This window comes from Pinus tabuliformis, chromosome 9 (assembly GCF_031772625.1).
Source record: "Pinus tabuliformis cultivar Carrire ecotype Pingquan chromosome 9, CPIR1, whole genome shotgun sequence".
Classification (NCBI taxonomy): domain Eukaryota; kingdom Viridiplantae; phylum Streptophyta; class Pinopsida; order Pinales; family Pinaceae; genus Pinus; species Pinus tabuliformis.
The window spans coordinates 948075437-948092250 of record NC_142307.1 but is presented as its reverse complement, the minus strand read 5'-3'; the positions used below and the strand labels follow the sequence as shown (position 1 = coordinate 948092250).

General features: G+C 33.6%; 1 pseudogene; it reads left to right on the top strand.

The window, feature by feature from the left end:
- Positions 1-292: 292 nt before the first annotated feature.
- On the top strand, positions 293-6027 carry LOC149151878 (uncharacterized; annotated as a pseudogene).
- Positions 6028-16814: the final 10787 nt, after the last annotated feature.

The window sequence follows — 16814 nt, the reverse complement described above, 5'->3', positions numbered from 1 at the left end:
ATAATATAAGTTTCAAAATATTAGCAGAATCTGTAATCTGTAATATTTTTGAAATATTAGCAGATTCTTTGTTGTGCAAAAAACAATGGTGAGAACAATGGTGGGTGCGACGTTGCTGTTTGCTTGCATCTCAACAGTTTCTCTGTATATTTTGCAAGTAATAGGATCGTTTTATTCCATAATGCAGGATGGATAAGCTCTAGTAAGTCTACGAATCTTCTCAGGAATGTATAGGTTGGGAGGGTATTATCAGATTTACTAAATTCCGAGCTATTTCTAGCCACTTCACACCATGAAGACTCGAAAGCATGAAGTAGTTGGGCTTCCTGGAGAAAGCGGAAGGATACAGATGGAGCCTGAGAGTACTTTTTCTCGGGTTGAATTGGAGACAGGGAACCCATACCATTGCGAGATGCCTGCAACCATTGCACAGAGATATCACGAATTCATGGTAGATTCTTGCTGCAGCCAGCTATGCGACGGACCAAACACCCATATGGCACGAAACGTCTACGGGTTCATCTTCCTCTCGACAAATTTGTTAGCCTGGATGGTTCGGGATTATGGTAACAATGCATTAGCAGAGCTCGAGTGTAAGTATCAAAAGATCTGTTGTTGTTTCTTTCGCTTCAATTATGAATTTCGAATGAAATTTAGCTTTTGCAAATAAAGGATTGGGTGTGTACCTTGATTGCACATCAGTTTAATGCTTTAATTCCATCCATTACTAGTTTTTCGCACCGTTAAACTCGAAACTAGAAATTTCAAATCCTCTAAATATACCTGTTTGGTGTTACTGTAAACCTAAATTTGGTTTTACATTTTTTTGGTTGGCCCCACCTCAATGTTAGAAAGAAGGATTTGAGCTATTGTATGAAGCTGCCACCATTATTATGTGAGACTCTGGTAGGCCTGAACCCTTAAGGGACAGTTTTTATCACTACAGCTATCTACCTCACACCCTTCTCCGTAATATTTGAACCTGAGACTAGATGGGACTAAAATCCAAATAAACCAACTGATGTACAGCTCATGGGTTTAAATTGGGTTTTCTAACTTGAATTCAAATTTCTACCTGTGACCAAAATTGGGATCACAAACCTAGACCAAAATTGAGTATCACAAAGATACGAATGACCATGTAAGCAGCTATGGTGCAGCGTGCATGATTATGGTATGCTGAAAAATACGACTGATTTCAAAATCTTGAAAGTTAAAATAGAAACATTCTTTCATGCACTACCAATTCTCAACGAAATAAGAAACTTAGTTCAAACCTTGAGACTCACTTTACAGCCCTCTACCACTATGGAAAACAACAAATTGTAGACCCTATAGGCTGCTAATAAGATGGAACACCTGCTGACCTAAGGATACTGATGACCCTTCACTGCACTTCGGGACATTTCACATGATTTTACAACTTTTAACTTTACTTAAATTCTCATAAAATCATGAATTTTTCAAATAGCTCTTTAACTTATCTACATCCATTTAGATTATTATTCTTTTGATATACATGTAATTACATTTGGCTTTGGAAAATGAACCTAATTTACATTGTATGTCGTTTTCGTTTTCTTCATTATATATATATATATATATATATATATATATATATATATATATATATATATATATATATATATATATGAATTTGAGATCTTCGTTTTTACAGATTTGAAAGGCTATCAAGGAGGTCATGACTGGTTAGGTACAGAAGGTGTGCTTCGAGTAAGCCTGGGCTGCTTTGTATCCAATTTTAAAATTTATATGCCTTACAAGTTGTTTCGCTTTTAAACATGTTGGATACCAAATTCTAATTTCTTGTCATGAGCTTTTTAAGTTTGAAGTGGCATCATGTCTTTCACAGAAGGTAAATCCGGATCAATATCAAGGTCTGAATTTTCATGCAGAACTAACCACCCATTGGTTACAAACCAGATTATTTTTGGGGGCTTTAACATGCAAGTGGCCTTGGCAATTTTCAAATGCATGACCATGGCAACATAACTTACATAAAATCATATCCGCATATCGATGCCATTTGACTATAAGTGGCACATGCGTCTCGAGCACTTTGTGCGATGTCAAGCACGTTATTTTCCCCAACAGTATTGGACCATAGCGATAGGCCTCTGGAGTCTGAACTGTTTACCTTAACATCACCTCAGATATTTTATTTCGCTATGTTTCTTACAATAGTTGGAACTACGAAGTTGCATGAATGTCGTGACTCATGGCATTCAGGATGGTGGCCCTTGAAGAGCCTTATGTGGATTGCTCTGATGGTGATCCCCTTTTTTACTCCATCTGCTTTTATTCAATTCTATGGTGAGTTCACTTAAAATGATTCTCAGCAATCTATTTCAATACCAAATCTGGTTCAAATTACCAATTTTTACTCTGTTTCTACTTAAATTAGACAGGTTTCATGACTTTGTGGCAAATTGCAATTAGACATCAAAATTGTCCAAACATGGACTTCATAAAATGCGCATCATAAACTAACATCTTTGTAACTATTGATGCAGGTGAAGTTGCTAGATTTGGTGCCGGGTATGCTTCTCTTCTTTCATGTTTTTTGGATACAATGTGCCTTTTAAGTACACAAACAATCTGCTTGGATAAATTAACTTCTGGAGAATCAATTTTACATTTGCTGATTTGTAGAAAACAATTGATGACAAATCCAGGGGTGGGGGTTGGTGATATTTTCACGCAATTTTTCACTAGTTCAGTGATATCTAACAGATCCCCCGTACAGCAATCACCTATGTCATCAAAATGTCTTTTGCAATTTTAACCTAAATACTACAACTAGATAACCTTTGTCTTCCAAAAGAGAATATGTAGATGCTATGCTATTTGTTCATGGTTAATTCAGGATTACATTGGTTACATTTGGGTGATATAGTTTGATCAATCACTAAATGGATATTCTGGTTTCTATCTTATAGGCTAAAATTAATTGCTTGTTAAGGAATACTAACCATGGCCAAAATTTGTCTCTTTTTTTGGTAGGATATTTCTCATCATACATCTTTTCAGTGTGATCAATTTCATCACCTGGGGGAATGATTATATTGGGTATTGGAGAAAAATGTTGAACGCTGGTACAACTCTTTCCCCTCATGTTCACCGTTTTTTTTCTTTTAACTTCAAGGAAGATGGATATGTTAAAAAATTGAAGTTTGAATCCAAACTTTGTTTGGGAGATTTTTTTTACCCTCGGTTTCATCCAGCTGAAGCCATCCCTAGATTGGAAAAAAAATTCCTTTTACAGAGTGAAAAGAAAAGGAAAATTACTGGATGACGAACTGGTATTAATTATGTTAATGGGTAAAATAACCTATAAGGAAATTCAAAAACATAGAAATAGTCGAGATGCAGATAAGGCATATGGCTATTAATACCTAAATTGAGATTCATATGGCCATTTATCATTTAGTTCCAATATGTAGATTTGGTTTAGAGTTTTCTTTCTTGGATCTTGTCAAAAATCAGGAGATAACAGAATCAAGAACATTTAAGTAGGATTAGAAAAATAAAGCCCTGTCTATCTACAGATATACACACATATTTGCCTCATGACCATATCGACGAATTCAAGAAGCATCCTTAGAAAGTGAAGAAAATTTGAGTAATGTAGAAGATGGGCGTTTACTTTGTTACTTGAAATCCAAAATTAAAAATACAGAACTTGCCTTATCTGTTCCACAGCTCAACACAACTCTATATATTGAATTGACATGCCAATGTACTAAATCTGAATTTTATGACTCATGGAAACATCGATTATAATGCATCCAAAAACATATTCAAATTTCCACCTCCCCTGTTTAAAAGCTATAAATCTAAGAGTTTTTTGTTCTTTAATTGAGATCCATTTTCTCCTTATCATGACATTTATTTTATCGCCCAGTTTTCGTATATGCCATAACACTGATGAACAAAGAAAATTTAATTTCACACAGTCAGATCCTAGTGATTACAATGTCAACGATGGCCTATGCTGCTTCCCTGGTTGGAATCATACTGATGTACATTTGGTATGCTCCAAAAGCATCATCCGTCATGAACATATTTTTCATCACATGGACACTACTTCTTCTTCAAGTAATGACTAGCATCTCCCTACATTCAAAAGTAAGTTCCAATGACATAATTCACATATAGTTATTAGTAAGTTGGTCATTCCTTATCACAAGTTCGTTTAGTTGAAGAGTTGTATCCACTCAGTGTAATTCTTAAATGATAAATCGCTAATATAGGAGAATTGTTTTGCTTTGCAAAATGCAGGTTAATGCAGGCATTATGACATCAGGAATTATGGGGCTTTATGTTGTATTCCTTTGTTGGTCTACTATCAGGAGGTAACCACATTATATAATAGTATTTTTCTATTTATATTTTTATCAACGTCAGAACTTTCAGAGACACTATAATTGAACTATTTTATCTGGTATATTCTAAAATACTTATATCACCCATTGGACCACAGATACCCCCATATGTCAACCACTCTAGCCTCTGGGTATGAGGAAGGTTTTATATTACTAAGTAGTTCAGTTTCCATAGGCTAATTACTCTAGGTATGAAGCTTATATCACATGAAGTAGATAAGTGGACCAGTTTGCTGCTTCTGTTTTCCATTCATATTTCCCCCTATGTTTACAGTGAACCAACAATAGAGATATGTAATACAAGGCCACAGACAATAGGGAGAGGAGACTGGATGACAATTGTTGTAAGGTTTCAGGCCTCTATACCACTTTCTATTTTGTATCTCATGTTTCAGTATACATTCTTATTTGTATATGAATATATATAATGTGCATGAAATATGTGATAATTCGAACTATGCATTAATATCACGAATTCATTGAATGAACATAGTCATGTACACTTTCATTCTCTGACTGACATCTGGATCTTCTGCTGTTTGACATCTGGCACAAATTTTCCTCTTTCCGCTTGACATCTGTTTCCCACATGCATCATTATTCTGGGTTTCTCATCAGCTTGGGTTAGTTATGGCTGTAACCACCTTACCCCTAACCACATTCTCGCCTCATTTGCCTTCTACGTGCCTGGAGGAGCTCTGCTCACGACCGACGACATTGATGATTTGTGGCAGCAATCGCTTGCAAGTACTTGAATCATTCTAACATTAACCTATTGCTCTGTTTTAGTTTTTTGCTGCTTGAAAGAGAAAAACTCGTCGCTCTGTTTTCTTTATTTGTTATTTGACAGTTTGTTCGTAAAGAATCTGCAGGTAATAACCAAGTGGCGGGGAATTAGGATGGTTCGTGTCCTCAGTTATTTCTATCACGTTCGGGAACCAGAATTAGATGAAGAGGTCACATGGTTCAAAATTTGGTGTGATGAGGTTTTGGGAAACTATCTAAGAAAGTTGATCGACCCTAAACCATATCGTGTTAGGAAGTTACAACTTGTTGCAACTGAAGATCGTCTTTTAGAAAGCATACTAAGGAGGGTAGAGTCACCAAACCTGACATGGCTACGCTAGAACAACTGTCCCTTCTCTTGCCTGCCTCCCTGGATTCTGATGAAGAATAAGGGTTTTAGAAGTGGTATGAACCAAATTGAAAAAATTGTGGAAGCAAAATCTCAAGTTAGGGCAAAAGACAATTTTGTATTTATTCTCTTTTTTTACTTTGCCGCCCTAATTTATGGTACATTGTTGCTGCAATTGTTATACTAGCACAGGCTCTTGAATGCATTTGAAGGGTTTTGTAGATAAAGGCTAACATCTCTGTATTTTTCTTACTGTTGAAAGATGAATATTGTGTGGCAGGCACCTCTGAAGTTGCAAGAGCTACATGTTTATGCTCCTCTTTCAATGTTCCCAAAGTCCATTGGACCGATGAAGCACATCGAAAAGATTATGGTGACTTGTATGTCAGATTTGATTCATCTCAAAACTTTACCAGAGGAATTCTGTCATTTGTCCTCACTGCAATACTTGCACCTAAGATGCCCAGATATGAAGTCGTTGCTTGATTCTTTTGAGTCGCACCTTAATCTCTCTCGCTGTTGGAGTTTGCATGGGCTTCCAAATTCCTTTGGGAATTTAATTCGACTTAAATATCTAAATTTGGAATATTGCTCTGATTTGACCTTGTTGGAGGAAACATTTGCAAATATCAGGACACTTGAATATATAAACCTTTCAGATTGCAAGAGTGTGGAAGTGTTGCCTCACCAAGTTGCACATCAACTGTCCCTGGAAATATTAATCCTGTCAGAGACAAATTTAAAAGAATTTCCTGTGGATATTGGAAACCTAAGCAGTTTGGAAGAATTTTCTTTGGGAAATTCTTTGTTGGAAATGCTGCCCTGTTCTCTTGGTCATCTGAGGAGCTTGAAGAAGTTGTGGGTTTGTGATTGCACAGAACTGAAATCTTTGCCCTCATATAGCATGAAATGTCTACGGGTTCATCTTCATCCCGACAAATTTGTTAGCCTGGATGGTTCGGGATTATGGTAACAATGCATTAGCAGAGCTCGAGCGTAAGTATCAAAAGTTTTGTTGTTGTTTCTTTCGCTTCAATTATGAATTTCGAATGAAATTTAGCTTTTGAAAATAAAGGATTGGGTGTGTACCTTGATTGCACATTAGTTTAATGCTTTAATTCCGTCCATAACTAGCTTTTCAGACCGTTAAACTCGAAACTAGAAATTTCAAATCCTCTAAATATACCTGTTTGGTGTTACTGTAAACCTAAATTGGGTTTTACATTTTTTTGGTTGGCCCCAGCTCAATGTTAGAAAGAAGGATTTGAGCTATTGTATGAAGCTGCCACCATTATTATGTGAGACTCCGGTAGGCCTGAACCCCTTAAGGGACAGTTTTTATCACTACAGCTAGCTACCTCAAACCCTTCTCCATAAGATTTGAACCTGAGACCAGATGGGACTAAACTCCAAATAAACCAACTGATGTACAACTCATGGGTTTAAATTGGGTTTTCTAACTTGAATTCAAATTTCTCCCTGTGACCAAAATTGGGATCACAAACCTAGACCAAAATTGAGGATCACAAAGATACGAATGACCATGTAAGCAGCTATGGCGCAGTGTGCATGATTATGGTATGCTGAAAAATATGACTGATTTCAAAATCTTGAAAGTTAAAATAGAAACATTATTTCATGCACTACCAGTTCTCAACGAAATAAGAGACTTAGTTCAAACCTTGAGACTCACTTTACAGCCCTCTACCACTATGGAAAACAACAAACTATAGACCCTATAGGCTGCTAATAAGATGGAAGACCTGCTGACCCAAGGATACTGATGACCCTTCACTGCACTTCGGGACATTTCACATGATTTTACAACTTTTAACTTTACTTAAATTCTCATAAAATCGTGAATTTTTCAAATAGCTCTTTAACTTATCTGCATCCATTTAGATTATTATTCTTTTGATATACATGTAATTACATTTGGCTTTGGAAAATGAACATAATTTACATTGTATGTCGTTTTCTTCGTTATATATATATGAATTTGAGATCTTCAGTTTTACATATTTGAAAGGCTGTCAAGGAGGTCATGACTGGTTAGGTACAGAAGGTGTGCTTCGAGTAAGCCTGGGCTGCTTTGTATCCAATTTTAAAATTTATATGCCTTACAAGTTGTTTGGCTTTTAAACACGTTGGATACCGGATTCTAATTTCTTGTCATGAGCTTTTTAAGTTTGAAGTGGCATCATGTCTTTCAAAGAAGGTAAATCCGGATCAGTATCAAGGTCTGAATTTTCATGCAGAACTAACCACCCATTGGTTACAAACCAGATTATTTCTGGGGGCTTTAACATGCAAGTGGCCTTGGCAATTTTAAAATGCATAACCATGGCAACATAACTTACATAAAATCATATCCGCATATTGATGCCATTTGACTATAAGTGGCACATGCGTCTCGGGCACTTCGTGCGATGTCAAGCACGTTATTTTCCCCAAGAATATTGGACCATAGTGATAGGCCTCTGGAGTCAGAACTGTTTACCTTAACATCACCTCAGATATTTTATTTCGCTATGTTTCTTACAACAGTTGGAACTACGAAGTTGCATGAATGTCATGACTCGTGGCATTTAGGATGGTATAAGGGTTTTAGAAGTGGTATGAACCAAATTGAAAAAACTATGGCAAGCAAAATCTCAAGTTAGGGCTAAAGATAATTTTGTATTTATTCTCTTTTTTTACTTTGCCACCCTAATTTATGGAAGATTTTTGTTGCAATTTCTATACTATCATAGGCTCTCGAATGCATTTGAAGGGTTTTGTAGATAAAGGCTAACATATTTGTATTTTTCTTACTATTGAAAGATGAATATTGTGTGGCAGGCATCTCTGGAGTTGCAGGAGCTACATGTTTATGCTCCTCTTTCAATGTTCCCAAAGTCCATTGGACGGATGAAGCACATCGAAAAGATTGTGGTGACCTGTATGTCAGATTTGATTCATCTTAAAACTTTACCAGAGGAATCCTGTCATTTGTCCTCACTGCAATACTTGCACCTAAGATGCCCAGATATGAAGTCGCTGCTTGATTCTTTTGGGTCACACCTTAAACTCTCTCGCTATCGGAGTTTGTACGGGCTTCCAAATTCCTTCGGGAATTTAATTCGACTTAAATATCTGAATTTGGAATATTACTCTGATTTGACCTTGTTGGAGGAAACATTTGCAAATATCAAGATGCTTGAATATCTAAACCTTTCAGAATGCAAGAGTGTGGAAGTGTTGCCTCGCCAAGTTGCACATCAACTATCCCTGGAAATATTAATCCTGTCCGAGACAAATTTAAAAGAATTGCCTGGGGATATTGGAAACCTAAGCAGTTTGGAAGAATTTTCTTTGGGAAATGCTTTGTTGGAAATGCTGCTGTGTTCTCTTGGTCACCTAAGCAACTTGAAGAAGTTGTGGGTTTGTGATTGCCCAGAATTGAAATCTTTGGCCCATTCGTTGGGATTGAGTATGTATCTACAAATCAATGATTTTGGGATCAAATACCATAAAGCAATTCTATACCTGCTCTTCAAATTCTTTCAAGCTTTTGAAAGTAAAACCAATGAATTATCAATATAATTTTACCATAATAAAAAACAATTAGAAAGCCTTTAGCCAAATCAAATTGCTCATTCGTTAGGCTTGAACCAACATCTCTTCTAGAAAAATTCAACGATTCTAATTTAATAATCCTATCAGCCTCTCTTTGCACCTTTTGGGACAATTGCTAGTATTACACTTGCAAAAATAATATTTCATGCATGCATACGCAAAAAAATGGTTTTAAGTGTAATATTTTTAAGTGCATTTATGTAATATTTAGTTAATACTTCAAAAATAGTTTCAGAAATATATTTTTAAGGTATATTTGGTATATTAATTAATCCATTGGTTGTTTAAATTTTAAAATATATTTTTCAATAAGTAATTCTTGTTTTGACATATATATATATATATATATATATATAATATTTTTGTAACTAAATATTTTGTCATATTATTGATTTATGCTAAAAGTATGTTAAAAAATTAATATTAATATATATAATTTTCTGTTATGTAATATTAATTATTAAATATAATTGTTTAAAAATTTGGTAATATAATTTTCGATGATATCGTTATTTTCTAATACATAAATTGATTTTTTTTTTAAATGGATGTTTGAATTTTGTAAATGTAATACAAATTATAAATTAAATTGTTGATTAAAATCTATTTTATTAACTAAAGGATTTCAATTCTCTATGATGCATGAGGGATTTGATTAAATTTTTTGAATGGATTGGAAATTATTTCTGTAATACAAGTAGATATGATTAATACAATAGTAAATTGTCATTGATTTTAGAAAAAATGGTTGCTTGAATTTTGTAAATGTAATACAAATTATAAATTAAATTGTTGATTAAAATCTATTTTATTAACTAAAGGATTCAAATTCTCAATGATGTAGGAGGGGTTTGATTAAAATTTTTGAATGGATTGGAAATTATTTGTGTAATGCAAGTAGATATGATTAATACAATAGTAAATTCTCTGAAGATACAAGTGGATATGATTAATACAATAGTAGTAAGTAGATATGATTAATACAATAGTAATTTTTATGATGCATGTGAATTTGATTAGTCTTTGTCTTAGACATGTGGGAACAATCCTTATTGTTAAAGATATGTATGATGCATGTGGATTTCATTTAAAATTTTGAAAGGATTTGAATTTATTTGTATGATGCATGCGAATTTGATTAGTTTTCGTCTTAGACATGTGGGAACAATCTTTATTGTTATTCTTAATCCATATTTATAATTTAAATATTTAATTAAATTTGCATAACATATCACATCATTTTTCTTCTAGGCTACTATTTCCTATGCTCATGTGGGAACAATACTTATTGTTATTCTTAATTCATATTTAGAGGGACAATCCTTATCGTTATTCTTAATTCATATTTATAATTTAAATATTTAATTAAATTTGTTTAACATATCACATCTTTTTTCTTCTATACTACTATTTCCTATGCCTTACGGGGTTTCCTTTGCAACATATGGTGCAAATGCTAGTTAGAAAAAATCTGGCAAGGATTTGTGTAAATTCAAATTAAAGTTGTTAAACTTCAAAATTTTAGGTGTCCTAGACATTTTTGATGGCACTGAACCATTTCCACCATCAAAACCACGATTCAAACATTGTCTCTACAAGATTTTTTGAAATTTTTTTTGCTCGGATTCTAGCCATTTTTGGTTGTTCGTTAGACGACTCCATAAAAATGGAGACATGCGGAAAGATGCCATATCATAGGTGGAGACATGCGGCTACAAGATTTTTTGAAAGTTTTTTTGCCCGGATTCCAACCACTTTTGATTATTTAGACAATTCCTCCGACTCATTAGACGACTCCTTAAAAAAAAGCGGAAAAATGCCATATCATAGATGGAGACATGCGGAAAGATGCCATACCATTTAAACGACACTCACCGCGCGGACCGGCTGCAATAAAGCTCGCCGAATATGGGAATGCAATGCCAGGTCGAGGCTTTGAGTTTCAATGAAATGAACGATTTTGATAAAAGATAGACACGTGGAAAGATGCCAAACTGATACTTTGAACTTGAATATGCATTTATTGGGAGATCTCTTAGGCTGGCTGGATCGGCATCAGCTGCAACGGGTGTTGCCCCCCCCCTCGAACCCACGCCATATTTGGGATAAGCATGAGCAGGATTTCATGATCCTGTATTATTTTGGTTGATTCCCTCGAGGCGCTTCCTTCACCCACTAAGCAAATTCCGATTAACCTGATCCACCAGCCGCTCACCGATCTGTGTGGGAGGTGTCTCCCACATTAGAAATCAAATAAATTGTGAACTCACCCCACGAAATGAACATCTTCATCGTAAATATTTCCCCCGCTCAGCGATCTGTGCTCCCACATTTGACGATGCAATGTATGGAGCCAAAACTGAGCGGCTGGCTTGCTGACGTGAAGATCCCCTTCCATAACCCCATGTATGTATGTGTTCAGTAGTTGTTTACATTCTGTCATTACTAATTACAGATATATTGTGTAAATGGTAGTGATTGAGTATATATTTTTTTTAACAGGGAATTATGGTTGCAGCCAATTACTATAATTCACACAGATTATATTGGGACTAACTCCAAGGATATGGAAGAGATTTGATATAGTCACCTTTCAATAAACAAAATACTTAACAATGAAAACTTAACTAATTAAACTATCCTTAAAACTTAATTAATAATTAATTTATTACTATGATTAAAATTTATTCACCATATACTTAATTTATTTGCTTTTTTGATGGTTGATGTAACTGCAAAGGAAGGCGAAAATTTGACTTTGAAATTTTAATTAGCTATTTTGCGGAAAGATAGTCAAATTAAATTGACTTCCGGCAAGTTGCACTCAAACTTGGCTACCAAAACTGTTAGTGAAATTGCAATTGTTTCATTAACAATTTGATTTTAAATATCAGTTTTAAATTAAATTACATAATCTGACTTTATAGGGAACTGAATCTATTATTCAAAATGGTAATGGATTCCGCTCTCTAGAAACCTAGTTTATGCGTAATCTGCATAGTCTAGGTATCTAGGAAGCTGAAACTATTATTTAAAATCATGATGAATTCAGCTCTTTATAAACCCAGATTATGCCGTTTAGAAAATTGATATTGTATTCTAAATATCAGATTTTAAGAAATTCAGCGATTATTTTGCTTCTCCTGAGCCTTATGTATCCATGGCCATTTTTATCTGGGTGGAAGATTCTAGTGAGATTAAACAATTAACTTTAATTATTAATTATAGGATTTTTAAATATTCCCGGAATCTGCCATCTTGATAAAATAAAATTTTAATAATAATACACGGCCCGCCCATAATTCCAAGTAATAAATTTCTCTGTCAGTTCCGATCCCACTTCATCTTGCCCCCAATCTCAGACTCAAACTCCTCTATCATTTGGCATTTGATATTGGAAGGAAGGAAGGATGAAAAGTGTAGTGTGCATGCCGCTACAGACGTTTCCATTCGGGAGGGTTATGAGAGAAGCCGCTACAGGAATGGGTTAAAAATCACCATTCCGTACAGACCTCAAGAATCGGACTTCAGTTCATCACAGTCTCAATCACAAAGGGGACTTTGCCTCAAAAGTCATCTCCTGCTAATTGCAGGAGTTCTGTATCTAATAGCGGAAGCTGGGGAGGATCATGGAGTTTGGAAATCCTAATTCTGAATGGTCTCGCACCATAATATTAATATCATATCAATTGAAGAGGCGTTATCCTCTCTGATCTCATCGTCTTATTTTTTATGTATTGAGTTCATCTTACATTTCATGAACAATCCCTTTCAACTTTGTTGTGCAATCTTTTCTGATCTGTCGGTGATTGAAGATAGCCAACATTGCTTACATTCTTGTGTTGTTATGGGTATTACGGTTTCTGTCATGACATTAAGTGGACTCACATGTAAAGTGAAGTGATATGCCACTTTGCATTGCACTGACCTGAGTCTTCAAATCATAACATAGTTCAGATGTATGAGAAGATTTTTCGACATTAAGTGGACTCACATGTAAACTGAAGTGATATGCCACTTTGCATTGCACTGACCTGAGTCTTCAAATCCTAACATAGTTCAGATGTATGAGAAGATTTTTCGATGTAAATTACATATTTGTCGACACGTTTCATCATAACATAGTTCATATTTATGAGAAAAATTTTCAACGTAAATCACATATTTGTGGATGTGTTTCAAACCAATCACATATTTGTCAACACGTTTCATCATAACATAGTTCAGATTTATGAGAAGATTTTTCGACGTAAATCACATATATGTCCAAGTGTTTCATCATAACATAGTTCAGATCTATGAGAAGATTTTTCAACATAAATCGCATATTTCATCATAACATAGTTCAGATTTATGAGAAGATTTTTCGATGTAAATCACATATTTGTTTACATAACATATTTGTCCACGCGTTTCAAACTAACCACTGTGGTTCATCATCAGAGAACTATATCAATTATACACAATTAATTTATTTTCCGATCACACAAACACAGAAAATATGTATATTTCTAATAAATAGGTAATCTCTTATTTCATTTCTATGAAATGTATTTGAATTTGGTCTTTTCAAAGATATTAAATAAATAACCCCTGCCTAAACATAATCCGCACCAATTTAAAAATGATTCCAATATGTTTTTCTTCTATCGTGGGATGTATCTTCATTCTACATAGCTCTCCTTCTATGGTGGTATGCATCTTTATTCTATATAGTTGAATTTATGGAAAACAAATTTTTAATTTTAATTTTAGTGTTATGAGTATTAGTGTTATGAGTGTGTGAATTAGAAATTAGACATTTTAGATGGATGTATATTCATTCTATATAATTGAATTTATTGAAAATAAATATTTTATTTTATTATAAATTTGATGAATTCGTAACATTAGTTGAGAGATCCAATTTTTTTCGAGTGCAATTTTTTTATGAATCAATATTATTTAAATATTTTGTATGATTTATTATTTTATTTTTTAATTTCTATTTTAATTAATATAAACAAAATTTCAATTCTGATGGACATAGTTTCCCATCACAGTATACTGTGCCATTAAATAATAAAAATCCAAAATTTATTAAATATTTCATTTATGTAATGCTATAACTGATTTATTAAATATTACAAAAGTATATAAGCGGAGGCAAATTCGGACCATTGTAAACTCGTCACCAGTGAATCTCTTTTATTTTTTGGGGTTAACAAACCCCAGAAGCCTTCCATCGAACAAAGGGGTTGACTTTGTAGATTGCATCATTGTCCCCGCTCAAATTGAAAATAGAAAGAGCTTAGTATTTTACGAAAAAAAGATGTATGATGATATTAATATCCATTCAAAGTAAAAACATCGCATTGCATCAGAAGGACCTTACCTAACAAAATAATTATTGTTCACTTATAGAAATGTAAAAATTGTCATTCTATTTTTATATAACAGTGTTAAACATAAATATATCATTATATATTAAATAATTTTGCAAAATGTAATTATAATATATGTTCATAGATAAATATTTAAAATAATAATATGTATTAAGAAAAGTTTTTAAAAATATATAGGAAATTTTTTGCCGGGTTTTGAACTGGTTAGTATGATTTATTATCTGGTTCTGATGATGAATTATACTAGAGGCAAAAATTTTATCCTATATAATTTCTATAAAAAAGACTATTCTTAATGTAATATGGATCACATAGTCCTGAAATCAAAAATAACATACATATCACATATAAATAAAATAAAATAAAAATAATTCATAATAAAATGACTAGAATTTTTTAATCTATATTAAAATAAAAATCTTGTACAAAAAATTACCCAATAACTAGTTCAAAAATATTCATGATAAATAATGAATAGTTAGTGGGATAAACTGCATATACTTCGAGGATCGAGAAAAGCATGTCCTTATTTTCATTTTCTGCAAATGTATATTCATGGAAAATTAATGTCATTTTTTGCAAATGTATATTCATGGAAAATGTGAACAAAGAGGAGGCCACAATTTATATCCTCCACCACCCTATTATACTAAAGTTTTGAAAATTTTCCCTCCAAAATTATGTTTTGAGGATTATCGTCTATCCTAAAGGGAGAACAGGTAATATGAGAAGTAGTTAAAAATGTACTGCATTACTAAAATTTGTATTACAATATAAATATAGTATATTGAATCACTAAAATATGTATTAAAATATAATTATAGCTTTTTTACTAAAATTTGTATTACAATATAAATATAGTGTATTTAATCACTAAAATCTATATTAAAGTATAATTATAGCTTCTTACTAAAATTTGTATAACAATATAAATATAATATACTGAAACACTAAAATCTATATTAAAATATAATTATAATCTCCTTACTAAAATTTGTATAACAACATAAATATAGTATACTGTGTTGGCTCCCTGTCAATGGCGGTGTAGAAGGTTAACGCTCCCTATGTGTTTCGTGGCATGTGCTTAAATCTAGCGATGTGTATGTTTACTAACACTGGGCTCGCGTTGGGAGGGAGATAGCTGGCTCCCCCGTTAATGGTAGTGTAGAAGGTCAACTCTCCCCGTGTCTTAAATCTAGTCATATGTCTGTTTACTAACACCTGCGGATTTTGGCGTAACGATAATCTATTAAAGTATAATTATAGCCTCCTTTAAAGAGAAATATTCCACCCAACTCCCAAACTTTGGACCACTGGTCTTCGTAGGGATCCATTATTAATTTAAAAATATAAACGATGTGTTCATTTATTGCAGAATTGGCGCTAGAGAGCCTTGATGAAGGAATCAACTATACGGGTTTGGTATTGCTCTGTTACACCCTAACCCCAACTACAAGTTCGGGAAGAGAGGGATGAAAATTGTTCATTTGACACCTTGATATCCATAACTTCTGGGAAGCATGTAAAGAGAGTAGATGAATGGCATCAAGAAGAAAAATTCATTATACGTTGTCAGAATGCCCATTACATTTCGAACTACACAAAATGTTTATGAGATAGCAGTATTACATAAACATAAAATGTGTTTAAAGCATGCAAAAAGATGGGTCAAACGATCATGGTGTCCTTTAAGGTTCACATCAATGGATTGTAAGTATGTTTCATAGAATCATTTTCCAATTCTATATTTTGAGATTTTTTTTTTTAATTTTATCATGAATAAAACATTATATGTTTGATGTAGATTGTGTGTCTTTAGGCTTTATTGTTATTATTGTCATGGTTGGAATAATGGTATTCATTGATTGTTGGTAGAATACAGTTGGATTTGTTATCTCAAAATCAGGCCCTGGAAGGCTGCAGACCAGGAAGACTTCAAGTAACTATTTCAGACCAATCTTTTAGCTAAGGCTTAGCCTCCTTAGCCTGAGAGGGCTCTCTCAAAGGGTTTAAGGTTTGTGATTGTGATTGAGATGGCTAACTCTTTTTATGAAACAAATAGGAATGAGGCTGGTAAAATCTAAATCAACAAGCATCCATTGGGCTCATGGAGTCATATGTCATTTAGCATCCACAGTGAATTGGTTTTGCAATGAAATCAAGGCATTCAGACTTCAATATATATAAAGTACAGCAAAGACAAAAGAGACAGTATATGAGTACATGAAAGAAATTAGAACACAACATGTGATTTCCAAGTAATCAAGT